This window comes from Miscanthus floridulus, chromosome 4, assembly GCF_019320115.1.
Source record: "Miscanthus floridulus cultivar M001 chromosome 4, ASM1932011v1, whole genome shotgun sequence".
Taxonomy (NCBI): Eukaryota; Viridiplantae; Streptophyta; class Magnoliopsida; order Poales; family Poaceae; genus Miscanthus; species Miscanthus floridulus.
This window is the reverse complement of record NC_089583.1, coordinates 77,951,252-77,966,220: the sequence shown is the minus strand read 5'-3', so window position 1 is coordinate 77,966,220 and position 14,969 is coordinate 77,951,252. Positions and strand designations below refer to the sequence as shown.

Here is a 14,969-nt window from a genome sequence, read left to right as displayed (position 1 = left end):
ACGTGCATAACACAACTTAACATATTTTAGCCAGTCGTAGTGTATAGCCTTTATAGAAGTGTATAGCCTTTATAGACTTGAAACGAATATATGATGTTTCGACCGTATCAAATAATTTGTTAGAAAGCTAGTGAGTGTGGGAATGATTTCGATAGCATGACTTCACACTTCGAAAGTGTGCAAATTTCCATTGGACCATTTTGTCATAGAATTTCCTCGCAACCATATCTGAAAAGAGTCACCCTACCTAGCACACCTAGCAATAATCAGTACCTTAGGCCGAGTATATTCTTAAATGAAATAAAAATCAACAGAATCCCATCCCATCCTCAATTCCTCATGAAACCCTACTTTCTCCCAATTCCAACCCTAGCAACTAACTGTAGGGCTATGCGGCACCAATAGCAATAGCAAGAACAAGGTGATTAGGGGACCGTCTCCTCTATATAAGCCCTCTTGCACGGGGTATACGGTACCACCAGGACCAGAACGGGTGAAGAAGCCCAGCCAGCCAGTAGGATAGCCCTCCCAGATCTGGACGGCCGGCTGCCGCCTTCTTCTTCCCCAATTCGGGAAAGACGACGAAGAAGATAAGCTTGTGTACCATGGTTTGGTTCTTCTATCCCCTTGCGCCCGCGCGCTCTCTCTCTCTCTCTCTCTCTCTTCGTGTCCAGTTCTTCTTGTTGCGTCTGCTTTGTATTGTAGTACTTTGCAGCGGTGGTCGACGACGGGATGGGGATGGGGGCGCTGGCTGGAGCCAGGAGCTAGACGGTGCGGCTGACAGAAGAGAGTGAGCACGCATCGGCCAGACTGCATCATATACGGCTGCTCCTGGCGAGATATACGACGGATGGATGGATGCCGACTGCCGAGGCGCAGCTGCTGTTGCGTGCTCACTTCTCTTTCTGTCAGCTCTCTCTCCTCCTAGGGACTTGTTCCGCCGTATGCATCCATCTCCCCCGTCCCACTTCCATCCATCGCTGCGCGCCGATGATGCGTCGTCGTCGTGCAGGCGCAGCCGTTCTCCTCTCACATCGGTCGCCGTGGTGGCACTACCGGCCTGCTCGTGTCCCTACCTGAAACCTTATCTTGTCTCCCGCTCGGATTCCGATGACCTCTGCTCTTTGGAATAAGGTACTCTTAAAATCTCATGGAAGTCGCTGAACGCATGTACGCCATGGATCCTTGCGCTGACAACGTTTCTTTTCTTTTATCGGTGAGGCTCTCGTTGCCATCTTTGTGTCTTCCGAAGATGGGATTTTAGCAGGCTTCAACCTTGGTGGAAGGGACGCGTGATGGTTTGGTTAACTTAACACCTGTCTTTGCTCACCTCCCCAGGAGTCTGCTTAACGGAAAGCACTGTTTGACTAGTCCTTGCTAGGCCGCCTCCTCCCTCCCTCCCTCTCTCTCACTTATCTACTCGTTTCCTCTTCCTTTCCGTAAAGATTTCACACAAAAACTATTGGATCCTTTCCCCCTTTTGTTGTGCTCATCTCATGTGCTTCTGTGACTGTTGAGAGATAGGTGGGCGAAGCAGCCATGAACTTGGTGGTCGAAGGCAGATCTGCTTGGATGCAAGTGGAACGGGCCGGCCCCGGCAGCCGGCACGGCACCTACCTCCAGCGGCGGCCGGCGGCGGCTGCTTCTAGATCTGGAAACTAATGTTTCTTCTCCATCCAGCCGGTGAGTTCGTGCTTCTTCCTCTCTCTCTCTAGTCCTATAGCTTCTGCTAAAGCGTGTGCATGCCTCCTCGTATCTGGCCTGCAGCTAGTAGTATTGTGCTTATATTGTTGATTGCCTTTTTTCTGGAGTTATATCATGGATGGTTAATTGATTTCGTCTCTTGAGTGTGATTGGGGATTTTGCATCTCATGGTACTCCTACTTGTGATATGAGTTAGCTAAGTGTTTTCTTGCTGTTAATTCGATGTTTCATTCATGCAGTTGTTGATCTGGTGTTCCCTTTAGCCTTTGCGTGCGTGGTCGTTCTTAATTTTCCTGAATCGGTGTCAATACGAGATAGTATAGGCTTAGTTACCCTTGGGTCCAAGGTTATCTACCTCTTGCCCCCCATAACTTGCTTAATTTATGGCCGTTTTTAGTCAGTCAAGTATATGATCTCCCATGTGGAAAATCTATATAATAGCACAGTGCAACACATGGTCGTTTTATTGTATGCAGAATAGAATGCTCGTTGAACCCATTGATTGATTTCCCACTTCCTATGTACTAATACCGAACTTACTAGCATGTATTTATGTTTTCTATCTATTATCTAAAAAACGGTAGTTATGTCTTCAGTGCTTCTGTATCATTTGTTATATCCTTCGGTTCTGCTTCTGCATCATCTCCCTCTCCAATCTTTGAAGTGTGAACTACCACAAATTAAAGCTGTTGTAACTCATTAGTTTATTACAAAAGTTTCAGCCAGACTCATAATATATTTGTTTATTTTACACTGATCGTGTAAACCTTTGAAGTTGTGTCTGATGTAATAAGTGCAAAGCTGTAGTTGTGTTGCTGTATGCTTGGCACATTGAGTTTATATTATTGCTCATTGCTTGTTAGTAAACCTTGTGCACATTTTAGTTGATAGATGCATGCATGTTTATTTGTTCAGTTAGTTTGCATGCGCACGAGCACCAACCTGTGGCTTCCGTGTGCGTAGGAGGGCATGGCGAGAATAGCTCGCACATGACCCTGGGATGACCGGTGTTTCAGCGGCATCGTGGGCATGGGGATGGACGTGCTCGTAGCGCGACGCGCGGCTGGCCGCTGAGCGTTCCTGCTCTTTGTATTCACAGAATAAAAGGAGATGCAATATACAGAAAACGCTGCTCAGTTGTTCGCAGCACCAAACTCTCGAGTCCAAGTGATCGTGTGTGTTTGTGTTGTGTTGAGTTCTTCACCGAGCTCTTATCCTCGCCGCCGATGTACATCGCTGTCGTCAGGACTGACAATTGGCATCAAAGCCGGGTCGAGAGGGACTAGCGCGCCGCCATGGTGTCAACGAAGGGTCGAGGCCACTCGCCGCCGCTGGCGGGCGGGAAGGAGAAGGGTAGCGGCTCCGGCAGCAAGACTCCACCGCACACGCCATCTTCAAGCCGCTCGCCGTCGCGCTGCTCGCGGACCCGTGCCGCCCACCGTCCGAGAACACAGCGCCCACGGGAGGTCATGGTCGAGCTCGTGATCCGGGAGACGGGAGCCTCAGGCAACTTGCCACTGCTGACCAAGACGAACTATGATTCGTGGTCGCTGCTGATGAAGCTGAAGATGCAGGCTCGTCATCTCTAGGAAGCAGCCGAGGACGACCACGTTGACTTCCACGATGACCGTTCCGCACTGGATGCGATCTGCTCCGGCGTGCCCCAGGAGATGGTGCCCACCCTAGCGACCAACCCGTCGGCCAAGGAGGCGTGGGAGGCCATCAGGTCGATGCACATCGGGGACGAGCGCGTGAGGAAGTCGACGACGCAGAGTCTCCACGCCGAGTACGAGCAGATCGCGTTCCGCGACAGGGAGTCCGTCGAGGACTTTGCCCTGTGCCTGTCCAACATTGTTCAGCGGCTAGCGATCCTCGGTGACCTGGAGCCGGAGCCGAAGGTGGTGGCAAAGTACCTCCACGTGGCGTGACCGCGGTACAAGCAGCTCGTCATCTCCATCGAGACTCTCCTCGACATCAACACGCTCTACATCGAGGAGGTCACCGGGAGGCTCAAGGCTGCGTCCGATGGTGGACCGTCTCCGCCGCAGGTCGTTGGTGGCAAGTTGCTACTCATGGAGGAACAATGGCTGGAGCGCTACAAGAAGAAGGAGTCCGGCCGTGGCGGTCGAGCTCTGGCGGTCGCGGCAAGCATCGGGGCAGAGGACGCGGACGCGCCACCGACAACGACTTGTGAGCCAGCGGGAGCTCGGGCCAGACCGTCGCTGATGACGCATGCAAGACCTATGGCAAGAAGGCCACTGGGCCAAAGACTGCAGAAGCAAGAAGAAGTTGGAGCAGGCCCATGTGGCCCAAGACGATGAGCCCACTTTACTCCTTGCGGTGAGTGATGTGCAGGAGGGGATTCTCTCATAAACGAGTCGCCGCCGCCGGGTGTACGTACGTCGATTCCGCTGTCGATCTCTGCCAACGGCCAGCTCCACTTCACCGAGAACAAGGTCTTGGCTGCCTTCGACGAGTCCGGCGACCAGGACCCGATGCGATGGTTCCTGGACATGGGCGTGTCCAACCACATGACGGGCGCGCTGGCGGCGTTCTCCAGCCTCGACGCCGGTGTTACAGGCTCTGATCGGATCGGGGATGGCACCTTCGCTCGCATCGAACGGATCGGCACCGTCCTGCTCGCCTGCAAGAACGGCGAGCACTGCACCATCGCCAACGTCTACTACCTGCCCCGCCTCACCGCCAATATCATCTCCGACGGCTAGCTCGACGAAATCGGGTACTAGGTGCTGGTGGAAGATGGCGTGATACGCGTTCATGATGAGGAGCGACTCCTCCTAGCCAAGATCCACCACAACCCAGGCCGGCTCTACGTGCTCGACGTCGACATTGCACGGCTGGTCTGCCTGGCGGCATGGGGCGACGAGGAAGCCTGGGTGTGGCACGCCCGGTTTCGGGCACCTGCACTTCGTCGCACTGCGTAAGATGGGCAGGGATGGCCTTGTCCGTGGCATGCCCCTACTGACCCAAGTGGAGCAGTTGTGTGACGCCTGCCTCGCTGGCAAGCACCGGTGGGCGCCGTTCCCTCAACGTGCTTTGGGGCGCTCATTGAAGGTGCTGCAGTTGCTCCACGACGACCTCTGCGGGCCCATTATGCCGTCGACACCGAGTGGAAATCGGTACTTTCTCCTTCTCGTCGATGACTACTCACGGTACATGTGGCTGGCTCTGCTTCCTAGCAAGGATGCAATGCCCGCGGCCATCAAGTGCATTCAGGCGGCCGCGGAGCGCAAGTCCAGCAAGCATGTTCGTGCCCTCCGGACGGACCAAGGAGGTAAGTTCCTAGCGAAGGACTTCGAGCAGCATTGCGCCAACCTGGGACTACGTCATGAGATGATGGCACCCTACTCTCCCCAACAAAATGGTGTCGTCGAGCGCCGCAACCAGTCCGTGGTCGGGATCGCCCGGAGCATGCTGAAGGCGAAGGGAGTCCCAGGTGAATTCTAGGGCGAGGCGGTCACCATGGCTATGTACCTACTCAACCATTCATCATCCAAGAGCGTGGGTGGCAAGACCCCCTACGAGCTCTGGACTGGCAGCGCCCTTGGTCTTGAGCACCTACGCACGTTCGGCTGCATCGCGCACATGAAGGTGACAACGCCCAACCTGAAGAAACTCGATGACAGGAGCAAGCGCACCATCTTCGTTGGTTATGAACCGGGCTCCAAGGCATATCAAGTGTACGCCCCGGTGTCACGGCGCGTGCACATCAGCCGCGAAATCGTGTTCAAAGAGGCGACGCAGTGGTCCTGGACCGAGGGCCAGCGAGGCGAGGCTGGCAGACTTCGTCATCGAGAACCTGACGTCGTGCAGGTCGGTCACCACTACAACGACGATGAGCGTGAGTACATCGGCCGAGGCTGCTGCTACTCCAGCCTCGCCAGCATCGTCAGTTCACTGCTTCGCCGGTGCATGGCACCGGGAGCGCGACGCCGGGCACCCACGAACACCAGGACACGGGCGCGATTGAGTTCGTGTCGCCACCTGGTGCCGGGGCGTCACAGCACCTAGACGCGTACCACGACGATGATGTTCCCCTCTGGTACCGCACCGTCGACAACATAATGGGTCAGGCCACACCGCCGGGGCTTGCCGCACGGGAGCTGGAGGAGCAGTTGCTACTGGCAAGTGAAGCTGAGCCGGCGTCGTTCAAGGAGGCCATGGAGCACGAGAACTGGCGCCACGCCATGGTCGACTGAGTTCACCTCTATTGGCAAACAACACTTGGAGGCTCGTTGATCCACCACTAGGAGTGCGTCCGATCGGCCTCAAGTGGGTCTACAAGACGAAGCGTGATGAAGCTGGGCTCGTCGCCAAGTTCAAAGCCAGGCTCAGTCGCAAATGGGTACGTGCAATGCCAAGGGATCGATTTCAATGAGGTCTTCGCACCGGTGGTGCGGCTGGAGTCTGTGCGGTTGCTGCTGGCCTACACCACGAGCGAGGGCTGGTCAGTGCACCACATGGATGTCAAGTCGGCATTTCTCAATGGCGAGCTGCTGGAGGATGTCTAAGTCGAGCAGCCCCCCAGGTTCGTGTTCAAGGGGCATGAACACAAGGTGCTCCACCTGACCAAGGTGCTCTACGGTCTTAGCCAAGCCCCACACGCCTGGTATGCCAAGCTGGACGCCTCACTGCTCAAGCTTGGGTTCTCTAGGAGCACCTTTGAGCATGCTGTGTACCTACGTGGCCAAGGAGCACGACGTCTCGTGGTTGGAGTCTACGTCGATGATCTTGTGATCGCTGGTGGCAACCACTCCGACATTGACAAGTTCAAGGTGGAGATGAAGAGCATGTTCTAGATGAGTGATCTAGGGGCTGCTGAAGTACTACCTTGGCTTGGAGGTGGTACAATCTAAGATGGGGATCACTATAAGCCAGAGAGCATATGCAGCAAAGATCTTAGAAGGTGCTAGTCTGTCAGGCTGCAATCCAAGCAACACACCAATGGAGCCCAGGTTGAAGCTGAGTAAGTCGAGCTCTGCCCCTGCTATTGATGCTACTCAGTACAGGTCCATTGTTGGTTCTCTACGCTATTTGGTGAACTCAAGGCCAAATTTGGCATATTCAGTGGGTTACATAAGCAGATTCATGGAGAATCCTACCACTAAACATATGGTGGTAGTGAAGAGTGTACTGAGGTACATTGCACGGACTCTTCATTTTGGTTGCCATTATCAGAGGAAGGAGGAGGCACAGCTGGAAGGTTATAGTGACAGTGACCTTGTCGGAGACATTGATACAAGGAAGAGTACTTCTGGCGTCCTATTCTTCCTCGGCAGAAACGTAATCACCTAGCAGTCTCAAAAGCAGAAGGTGGTGGCACTATCTTCATGTGAGGCTGAGTACATCGCAGCAACTACTGTAGCCTGCCAGGGAATTTGGTTGGCGCGGTTTCTGGCAGAGCTCCAAGACAAGAAGCCCGGCATCATCAACCTGAAGATTGATAGTCAGTCGGCCATCCAACTGAGCAAGAACCCAATTTTCCATGATCGCAGCAAGCACATTGATGTTAGATACCATTTCATCCATGAATGCGTCGATGAGAACAGGGTTACAGTTGAGTCCATTGGGACTAAAGATCAGTTGGCTGACATTTTGACAAAGGCCTTGGGACGTGAGCAGTTCTGTGAACTTCATTCTAGGCTTGGGGTCATTGATGTACAGAGTGTGCGCAAGGCTTAGGAGGAGATTTGTTAGTAAACCTTGTGCACATTTTAGTTGGTAGATGCATGCATGTTTATCTGTTCAGTTAGTTTGCATGCGCACGAGCACCAACATGTGGCTGCCGTGCGCGTAGGAGGGCATGGCGAGAATAGCTCGCACATGACCATGGGATGACCGGCGTTTCAGCGGCATCGTGGGCATGGGGATGGACGTGCTCGTAGCGCGATGCGCGGCTGGCCATTGAGCGTTCCTGCTCTTTGTATTCACAGAATAAAAGGAGAAGCAATATACATAAAACGCTGCTCAGTTGTTCACAGCACCAAACTCTCGAGTCCAAGTGATCGTGTGTGTTTGTGTTGTGTTGAGTTCTTCACTGAGCTCTTGTCCTCGCCGCCGGTGTACATCGCCGTTGTCAGGACTGACACTCATTAGTTTGTTATACAGAAGTTTCAGCTAACAAGAGAAAATATTTTGCCTTGGTCAAGATAAATTAAATGGCAGTTATGAATTGCACATAATGATCATCTCTGTTTGGTCTAAATTTTAATTGTATGTGATATTGTGGTATGTTACCTATGTATTTGGGTAGCACATACTGAATCGAGGTAAAATTTGCCGCATATGATGGTTGCTGTTATTGCTTTACAAATTCTCTTGACAATATCTAACAGATGAAGTTTCTTATTGCAATATCTAACAGTTTCAATCAAAATTAACCAGTGTTCACATTATTTCCTCTCGCAAACTATAGCAATACATGAGATTATTCTATAGTGAGAGTTAAGTAGTGACTAATTCTTTAGCAGAACAAAAAGGGAAGGTGCTTGGTGCAGTCTATGCTCGTGAAAGTAACTGGAATCATCTCATTTACATAAAAAATGGTTTAGTCTGCATTCAGATCACTGCACCTATGGTAGCTCCATTTCTCAGTAGAAGATCCTACAAGGCTTCTGAACACAAAAAAGTTCAGGTGACATTTTTGGTTGGCTTGTACATTATGCATATTGGTTTGTTGTCTGGTTTTTGGACATTGTTCCTTTCGATATGATTAAGCCAAGACTAAGATGAACTAAGAACTCATTCTTTGTTTATCTGAGATGCTCAACTATTCTGTTTGGTGCAACCAAATCATCCAACTCCAATTTAATTTTCCCTATACCACTTGGTTATCGGGTCATCTATGTGATTTTTTACATAGATGACGTCATGCTTAAAATATGACTGCGCTATGGATACATTGAGTCCTATCTATCGGCCTTGGTGATGGATAAAGTCATCACAAGGGACATACAAAGTAGATGTCCCTTGGTGTATGTTCTTTTACTGACTATGTAGTGCTATTTAATGAAAGTTGGGTGGAAGCCTAGATTTGTGGTGGCAGACCAGAGACCAAAGATTTTATACTTTAGCATTACTCCATCTCTACTTGAACTATGGAGGGAGATACCAAGATACTAGTTATGTTTCGAAGGTCAATTAATGCCCAAGAAAGAAACCTTTTGATATTTGGGATTGATGGTGCAAATAGATGGGGGCATCAACAGAGATGTTAACCATAGAATTAAAGTGGGGGTGGATGATATAATGCCAAGCATTTCGCATTTTCTATCACACATGACAAGAAGGTTCCACATTGACTAAAAAGGTAAGGTCCATAAAATGACGGTTAGACCTACGACGTTGAATGGTGTAGAATGTTGGCATACTAGAAGGTGTTCAATAATGAAGTGTTATAGGAACACATATGTTGTATTGCTATAACGACTAAATAGTCCAAGAGGGGGCCGGGTGGGCTCGGCTGACTTGAGCTTTAAAAAAAAGCTTAACAACATTAACATATGTAATTCAACCCTTGCATGACAAGACATAGAATTAAACAAGACATACTAAGAAGAGTCTTAGCTCCATCAAGCTAAGCCATATTCCAATTTTATCACACTAGCGAATTGAAAAACCTAGCTAGTGAATCACACTAAGGCAAAGCCAAGTCTACCTGTCAATTAAGGGGGTGCTTGGCATGGCTCCTCCTGAGGGGCTTCTCTAGAGGAGCCAGAGCCGTTTTGGAGGAGCCACAATTTCAGGCTTCTCCAAAACGGCTCTGGCTCCTCTGCTTTTACTGAAAAATGGCTCCTCCATGAAAACGTTTGGCAGGGCTCCTCTAGAAGAGCCAGAGCCGGGGCCGGGAAGGAGCCCTGCCAAACAGGCCCTAACATCTCGAAGGCACACAAAGATTGCAAGAAAGTAAATGAATAATAATTAAAGAGATGGACAAGTGATAATCGGATTTTGCCGTGGTATCAAGTTGTTGCCCTAACCCTCTAATACACATTGGAGCACTTACTAAAAGTTAACTTCACTTGAGTCATAAATGCTCAGGATCCACTAAAAGAATCCATTCTCCACTCCGGTTTAGCGGGTCTCAAAACAAGTACAAAGTGAGGAGCCTTGGACCAAGAACTCCACCAATGGAAGGTCACCTAGTCCTCCACTAGACCATTTAGGTGCTAGCAAACACCTAGAGCAACACGTTTTTAACCTTCACATGAAAAAACTCCAAGTCGAGACCTAAAGGTTGGACACAAAGATCACTCTCACTAAGCCAATCCTTGATCGTGACTTGCAAATGCCCTTGAAACCCTCACAATAGCTTCGTAATATGATCTAGATGATCCTCCATGTCCACTAAGGCACACCACCGGATCATACGGTGATTATCATCAAGCATGTTCACACGGTGTCCAAGTCATGCATAGTGCCAACAAATAATTCGATGGGAACCACAAAGGTATCATTGAATCATATGGTGCACATCAATAACTTGGACAGCTTATGATGCATAATGTCACAGTTTTATCCACTGGACTCCACGCATGCACCGTTTCGTTTTACGATGAAAATTAGCAACTTGGTCACACTAGTTCAAGTCCCAATGGTGCCGCGTAGCTCCAAATGATACACTAGCATTACTACAACATAGGGATATAGTAACACCAACTTGTGTTACTATAGGTTAAAAAAGGTGTTTTTATCTCTCTTAGTAACACATTGTTTTTGTGTTCCAATTGACCATGTTACTATAGACTTTACAATGAACATTAGCAGCTTGCTCGCATTAGTTCAAGTTCAAATAGTGCCACATAGCACCAAATGATACACTGACAGGGATATAGTAACACCAACTTGTGTTACTATAGGCAAAAAGAAGTGTTATTAAATATCTATCTTAGTAACACATTATTTTTGTTTCCAATTGTCCATGTAACTATAGATTGATCTATTGGAACACAAGATATGTGCTCTTTTGTATAAAAAAAAGCGTTCCCACACTGTAACATATTTACTTATCTATTGGAACATTTATTTAGTGTTGCAGTGATTTATATTGTAACACTTTATTTTAGCTCTAATAACACTTCCGCGTTGTGTTAGAACACATGATTTGTAACACATTCACTTGTGCACTGTAACGTTTCTCAAGTGTTACATTGATTCTCTATTGTAACACTTCCAGTGGTAGAGTACATAGTTTTGAATAGAGGAACACATGGTTTGTGATACATGTTTTACCTATTGTAACATATTCAGTTTTGAAATAAATATTTACTTAACATGTGAAATACACATTCTGACAATCACACAAATATGACACATTGTAAAAGCACACAAACCACATGTTGGGAACCCCCACTATCATGTTTAAGGCGCATTTACATAGCTTGTGACTAACAAAACAATGTTTGGGGGGGTGAAAGGTCATAATATGGCTAGAGGGGGGGTGAATAGCCTATTTAAAAATCTACAAATTAACTAGAGCAATTTGATTAGTATGACAAATAGCGTAATGCAAACTTGCTCTAGCTCTACAAGGGTTGCAAGCCACCTATCCAACAATTCTAGTTGCAATGATTACTTAGGCACACAAACATGCTACTCCAAAGAGCTCAACTAGATGAATGTAAATAATAAAGCAAGCTCTCAATTCTAATTACACTAAAGAGCTTGTATCAACTAGTTTGCAAAAATGTAAATAAGTAAGTAGGGTGATTATACCGCCGTGTAGGGGATGAACCAATCACAAGATGAAGATCAAGCCAATCACCGGGAGAATGCAAATGACAAGAGACAACCGATTTTTCTCCCGAGGTTCACGTGCTTGCCAACACGCTAGTCCCCGTTGTGTCGACCAACACTTGGTGGTTCGGCGGCTAAGAGGTGTTTCACAAACCTCGTCCACACGATAGGACACCGCAAGAACCAACCCACAAGTGAGGTAACTCAATAACACGAGCAATTTACTAGAGTTACCTTTCGGCACTCCGCCGGGGAAGGTACAACTCCCCTCACAATCACCGAAGGCGGCCACGAACAATCACCAACTCGTGCCGATCCTTCATCGCTGCTCCAACCGTCTAGGTGGTGGCAACCACCAAGAGAAACAAGCGAATTCCGCAGCGCAACACGAATACCAAGTGCCTCTAGATGCAATCACTCAAGCAATGCACTTGGATTCTCTCCCAATCTCACAATGACGATGGATCAATGATGGAGATGAGTGGGAGGGCTTTGGCTAAGCTCACAAGGTTGTTATGTCAATGAAAATGTGCAAGAGTTATCCTTTGAGCCGGCCATGGGGCTATAAATAGAGCCCCCCATCAAATAGAGCCGTTATACCCCTTCACTGGGCAAAACACGCTCTGACCGGACGCTCCGGTCATACTGACCGGACGCTGGCCCTCAGCGTCCGGTCGCCCGATGGACGCCACGCGTCACTGGCTTCAAACGCTGTTCGTCAGATTTCAACGGCTACGAAGCTGACCGGACGCTCCGGTCAAAACTGACCGGACGCTAAAGCCCCAGCGTCCGGTCGTTTCCAGTAAGCTCCCCGAGGCATGTTTTTTCGACCGGACGCGTCCGGTCCACCTTGATCGGACGCAGACCAGCGTCCGGTGCTCAACCCCAGCGACTGTGCAGACCTGTCAGTTTGACCGGACGCAGAAACCAGCGTCCGGTGCATCTCAGGTCCAGCGTCCGGTGTAACACCGAAACTGGCGACCTCTCTGCCAGCTCGACCGGACGCAGCCTTTCAGCGTCCGGTCGCTGAGTGACCCAGCGTCCGGTCAGTAGACCGACGCCAGCATCATTTCGACCAACTCCATTTCAACTCTAACTTCTTCACCCTTGCTCAAATGTGCCAACCACCAAGAATTTTGCATCCGGCGCAATAAAAAATAGACATTTCATTTTCCCGAAAGCGCCGAATCCCGCCTTGCAAGCTCGGCGGGAGGGAGAGAGGGACCCAAACCCATCTCAACCCTGCAAACACCTTGTGCACATGTGTTAGCATATTTTCACAAATATTTTCAAGGGTGTTAGCACTCCACTAGATCCTAAATGCATATGCAATGAGTTAGAGTATCTAGTGGCACTTTGATAACCGCATTCCGATACGAGTTTCACTCCTCTTAATAGTACGGCTATCTATCCTAAATGTGATCACACCCACTAAGTGTCTTGATCACTAAAACAAAATGGCTCCTACATTTTATACCTTTGCCTTGAGCCTTTTATTTTTCTCTTTCTTCTTTTCCAAGTTCAAGCATTTGATCATCACCATGCTATCACCTTTGTCATGATCTTCGTCATTGCTTCATCACTTGGAGTAGTGCTACCTATCTCATAATCATCTTGATAAACTAGGTTAGCACTTAGGGTTTCATCAATTAACCAAAACCAAACTAGAGCTTTCAGGGGGGGGGCGTTTGTAGCCTTTGGTGTCATTTTTGTAAATAGTAACCCCTCTCTGGCTCTGTTTGTAGCTCTTAGTGGTACTTCTGTAAATACAAACCCCACCAAGGGGCATAAAGAGAACTTCCTCTCCCACCTCCCCTATAAGAGGGAGAGGTAGGGAGGTGGAGAAGGGCTGGCTGTTGACTTGCTGGGCTCCCTCTCTCCTTTGCTTAACTCTTTGCTATCTCAGATTTTGTTAGCCACACCAACATTGGCGCCTACCGTTCGTGCTCGTGATTTTCTTTCGGGAGAGCGAAGAGACGAGCCCTTTGAGAGAGCCAACACTTCATACGGGCAGGTACTTCGCTCGGCCTAGGCGAACACCCTTCACCGGTTGGCTGGGGCACCGCTTCGCGCTCGGACGACCCTTCGCCGATTGGCCGGTTGCTTGGACAGACTTCGCCGCCGCCGGTAACGGCGTTTTCGCGCTTGGGCGAGGGCCGGCCTAGGCGAGCACCCCTTCGCACTACCTTCGGCCTCGAGCATCGACGAGCACCCTTCGCTGGCGCTCGGGCGAGCTTGGGCGCTCGGCATCAGGCGAGCACCTCTTCGCACGCTGGGCGAGCACTCCCTTCGCGGCGCTTGGGCGACCCCGGCCTAGAAAAGCTACATTCGACAGCCCAACCAAAGGTCCGGCGAAACTTGGTTGCGCCTCGCCTGGAGCAAGTCGCCTACTCGCGAGCATGGCGATGGCGTGACCTCCGCCTCCTAGAAGGATACCATATGTGACCCTCCTTTCCCCAATCTCCCACCCTCCATCTCTCTTACAGCTGGCGGTCGAGATGTTGCTCGTGTTATGCGCGACCGAGATGTTCAACGAAATGCAATCGAAGTATTCCTGATGTCATCTTGTGCTTCCTGGGATCTAGGATGGGGATGTTCTTTGGTGGTTGTTAGTCTGCATACTTTTTTCTTATTCAGCATAAGCATTGGTGATGCAAATCTGCAGGAGTTTCGTAACTAACCCACCACCTAACCAAGTGGCCAAGTGCTGCAGCGTGGGGCGTCGTACAGAACAGATTTGTCCATTTTGTGTTTCCTTGTACTAGCTTCTGCAGGCCACGGAGTTACAAATTTGTAGGAAAATGTCAGACTGTTTGACAAAGTTGAGTCGCTAGTGGTATAGAAGAGTGTCAAGAATACTTTCTTTTCTAGTAAGGTTGGGGGGTCAATATCATTGGGAAAGTGACTGATACTGGTCGGTCGTTTTTGTAGAGATTTGAGAGGACAAGTCTGAGACCACTAACCCAGTGCTACGAGAGTAAAAGTACAACTGACATACTCCTCCCCTCCTCCCTTCGTTCCCCTTCAGGGAAGGTGTTGAATTTTAGAATGAAACATGCATGCAGCATCAGTCTCCCTGTAGCTCAGCAATTTCTATGCCATTGGAGTATTTCTTTTTTGCTAGTCCTGATTCTTTGTGTGGTGCCGTGCTATGTTTAAAGAAATTATGAAAATTCATTGCTTTGTAGCAAGATGCATATGCATAAAATTGTCTGCACATTTGAACTTTTTAATATCCATGTATTTCACATAGTCTCTCATGGAGGAAAAAACCCCACAAATGTTGAACTTTGCATCTTGGGATGAAAAACTGAGCTTTTCACTTGATAAGTGAAAAGTAATAGGTTGTTGAACTATACCCTTCTTCTCTGATTCAAGTGTTTTATGGCGAAATAGTATCATATTATTGCAGAAAGTTCATTTGTTATACGGATTCTCAGCTATTTGAAATGTTGTCTTTTCTTAAGTTAGGAGCTTTTGCACAATTTTTTGAGGTAAATTTCTTGCAT

At 49.0% G+C, this 14,969-nt stretch overlaps 1 long non-coding RNA gene across 3 annotated transcripts in view; it reads left to right on the top strand.

The window, feature by feature from the left end:
- Nucleotides 1-501: 501 nt before the first annotated feature.
- LOC136549846 (uncharacterized) overlaps nt 502-14,969 on the top strand; it is a 30,093-nt gene continuing 15,625 nt past the window's right edge. For 2 of the 3 annotated variants that reach the window (XR_010782062.1, XR_010782061.1), the window contains exons 1-2: nt 502-1,134; nt 1,222-1,683. This is a non-coding gene — a long non-coding RNA (uncharacterized lncRNA). Of the gene's footprint in view, nt 1,684-14,969 lie in introns of all 3 variants that reach the window. The other variant, XR_010782063.1, reaches the window with a different exon arrangement.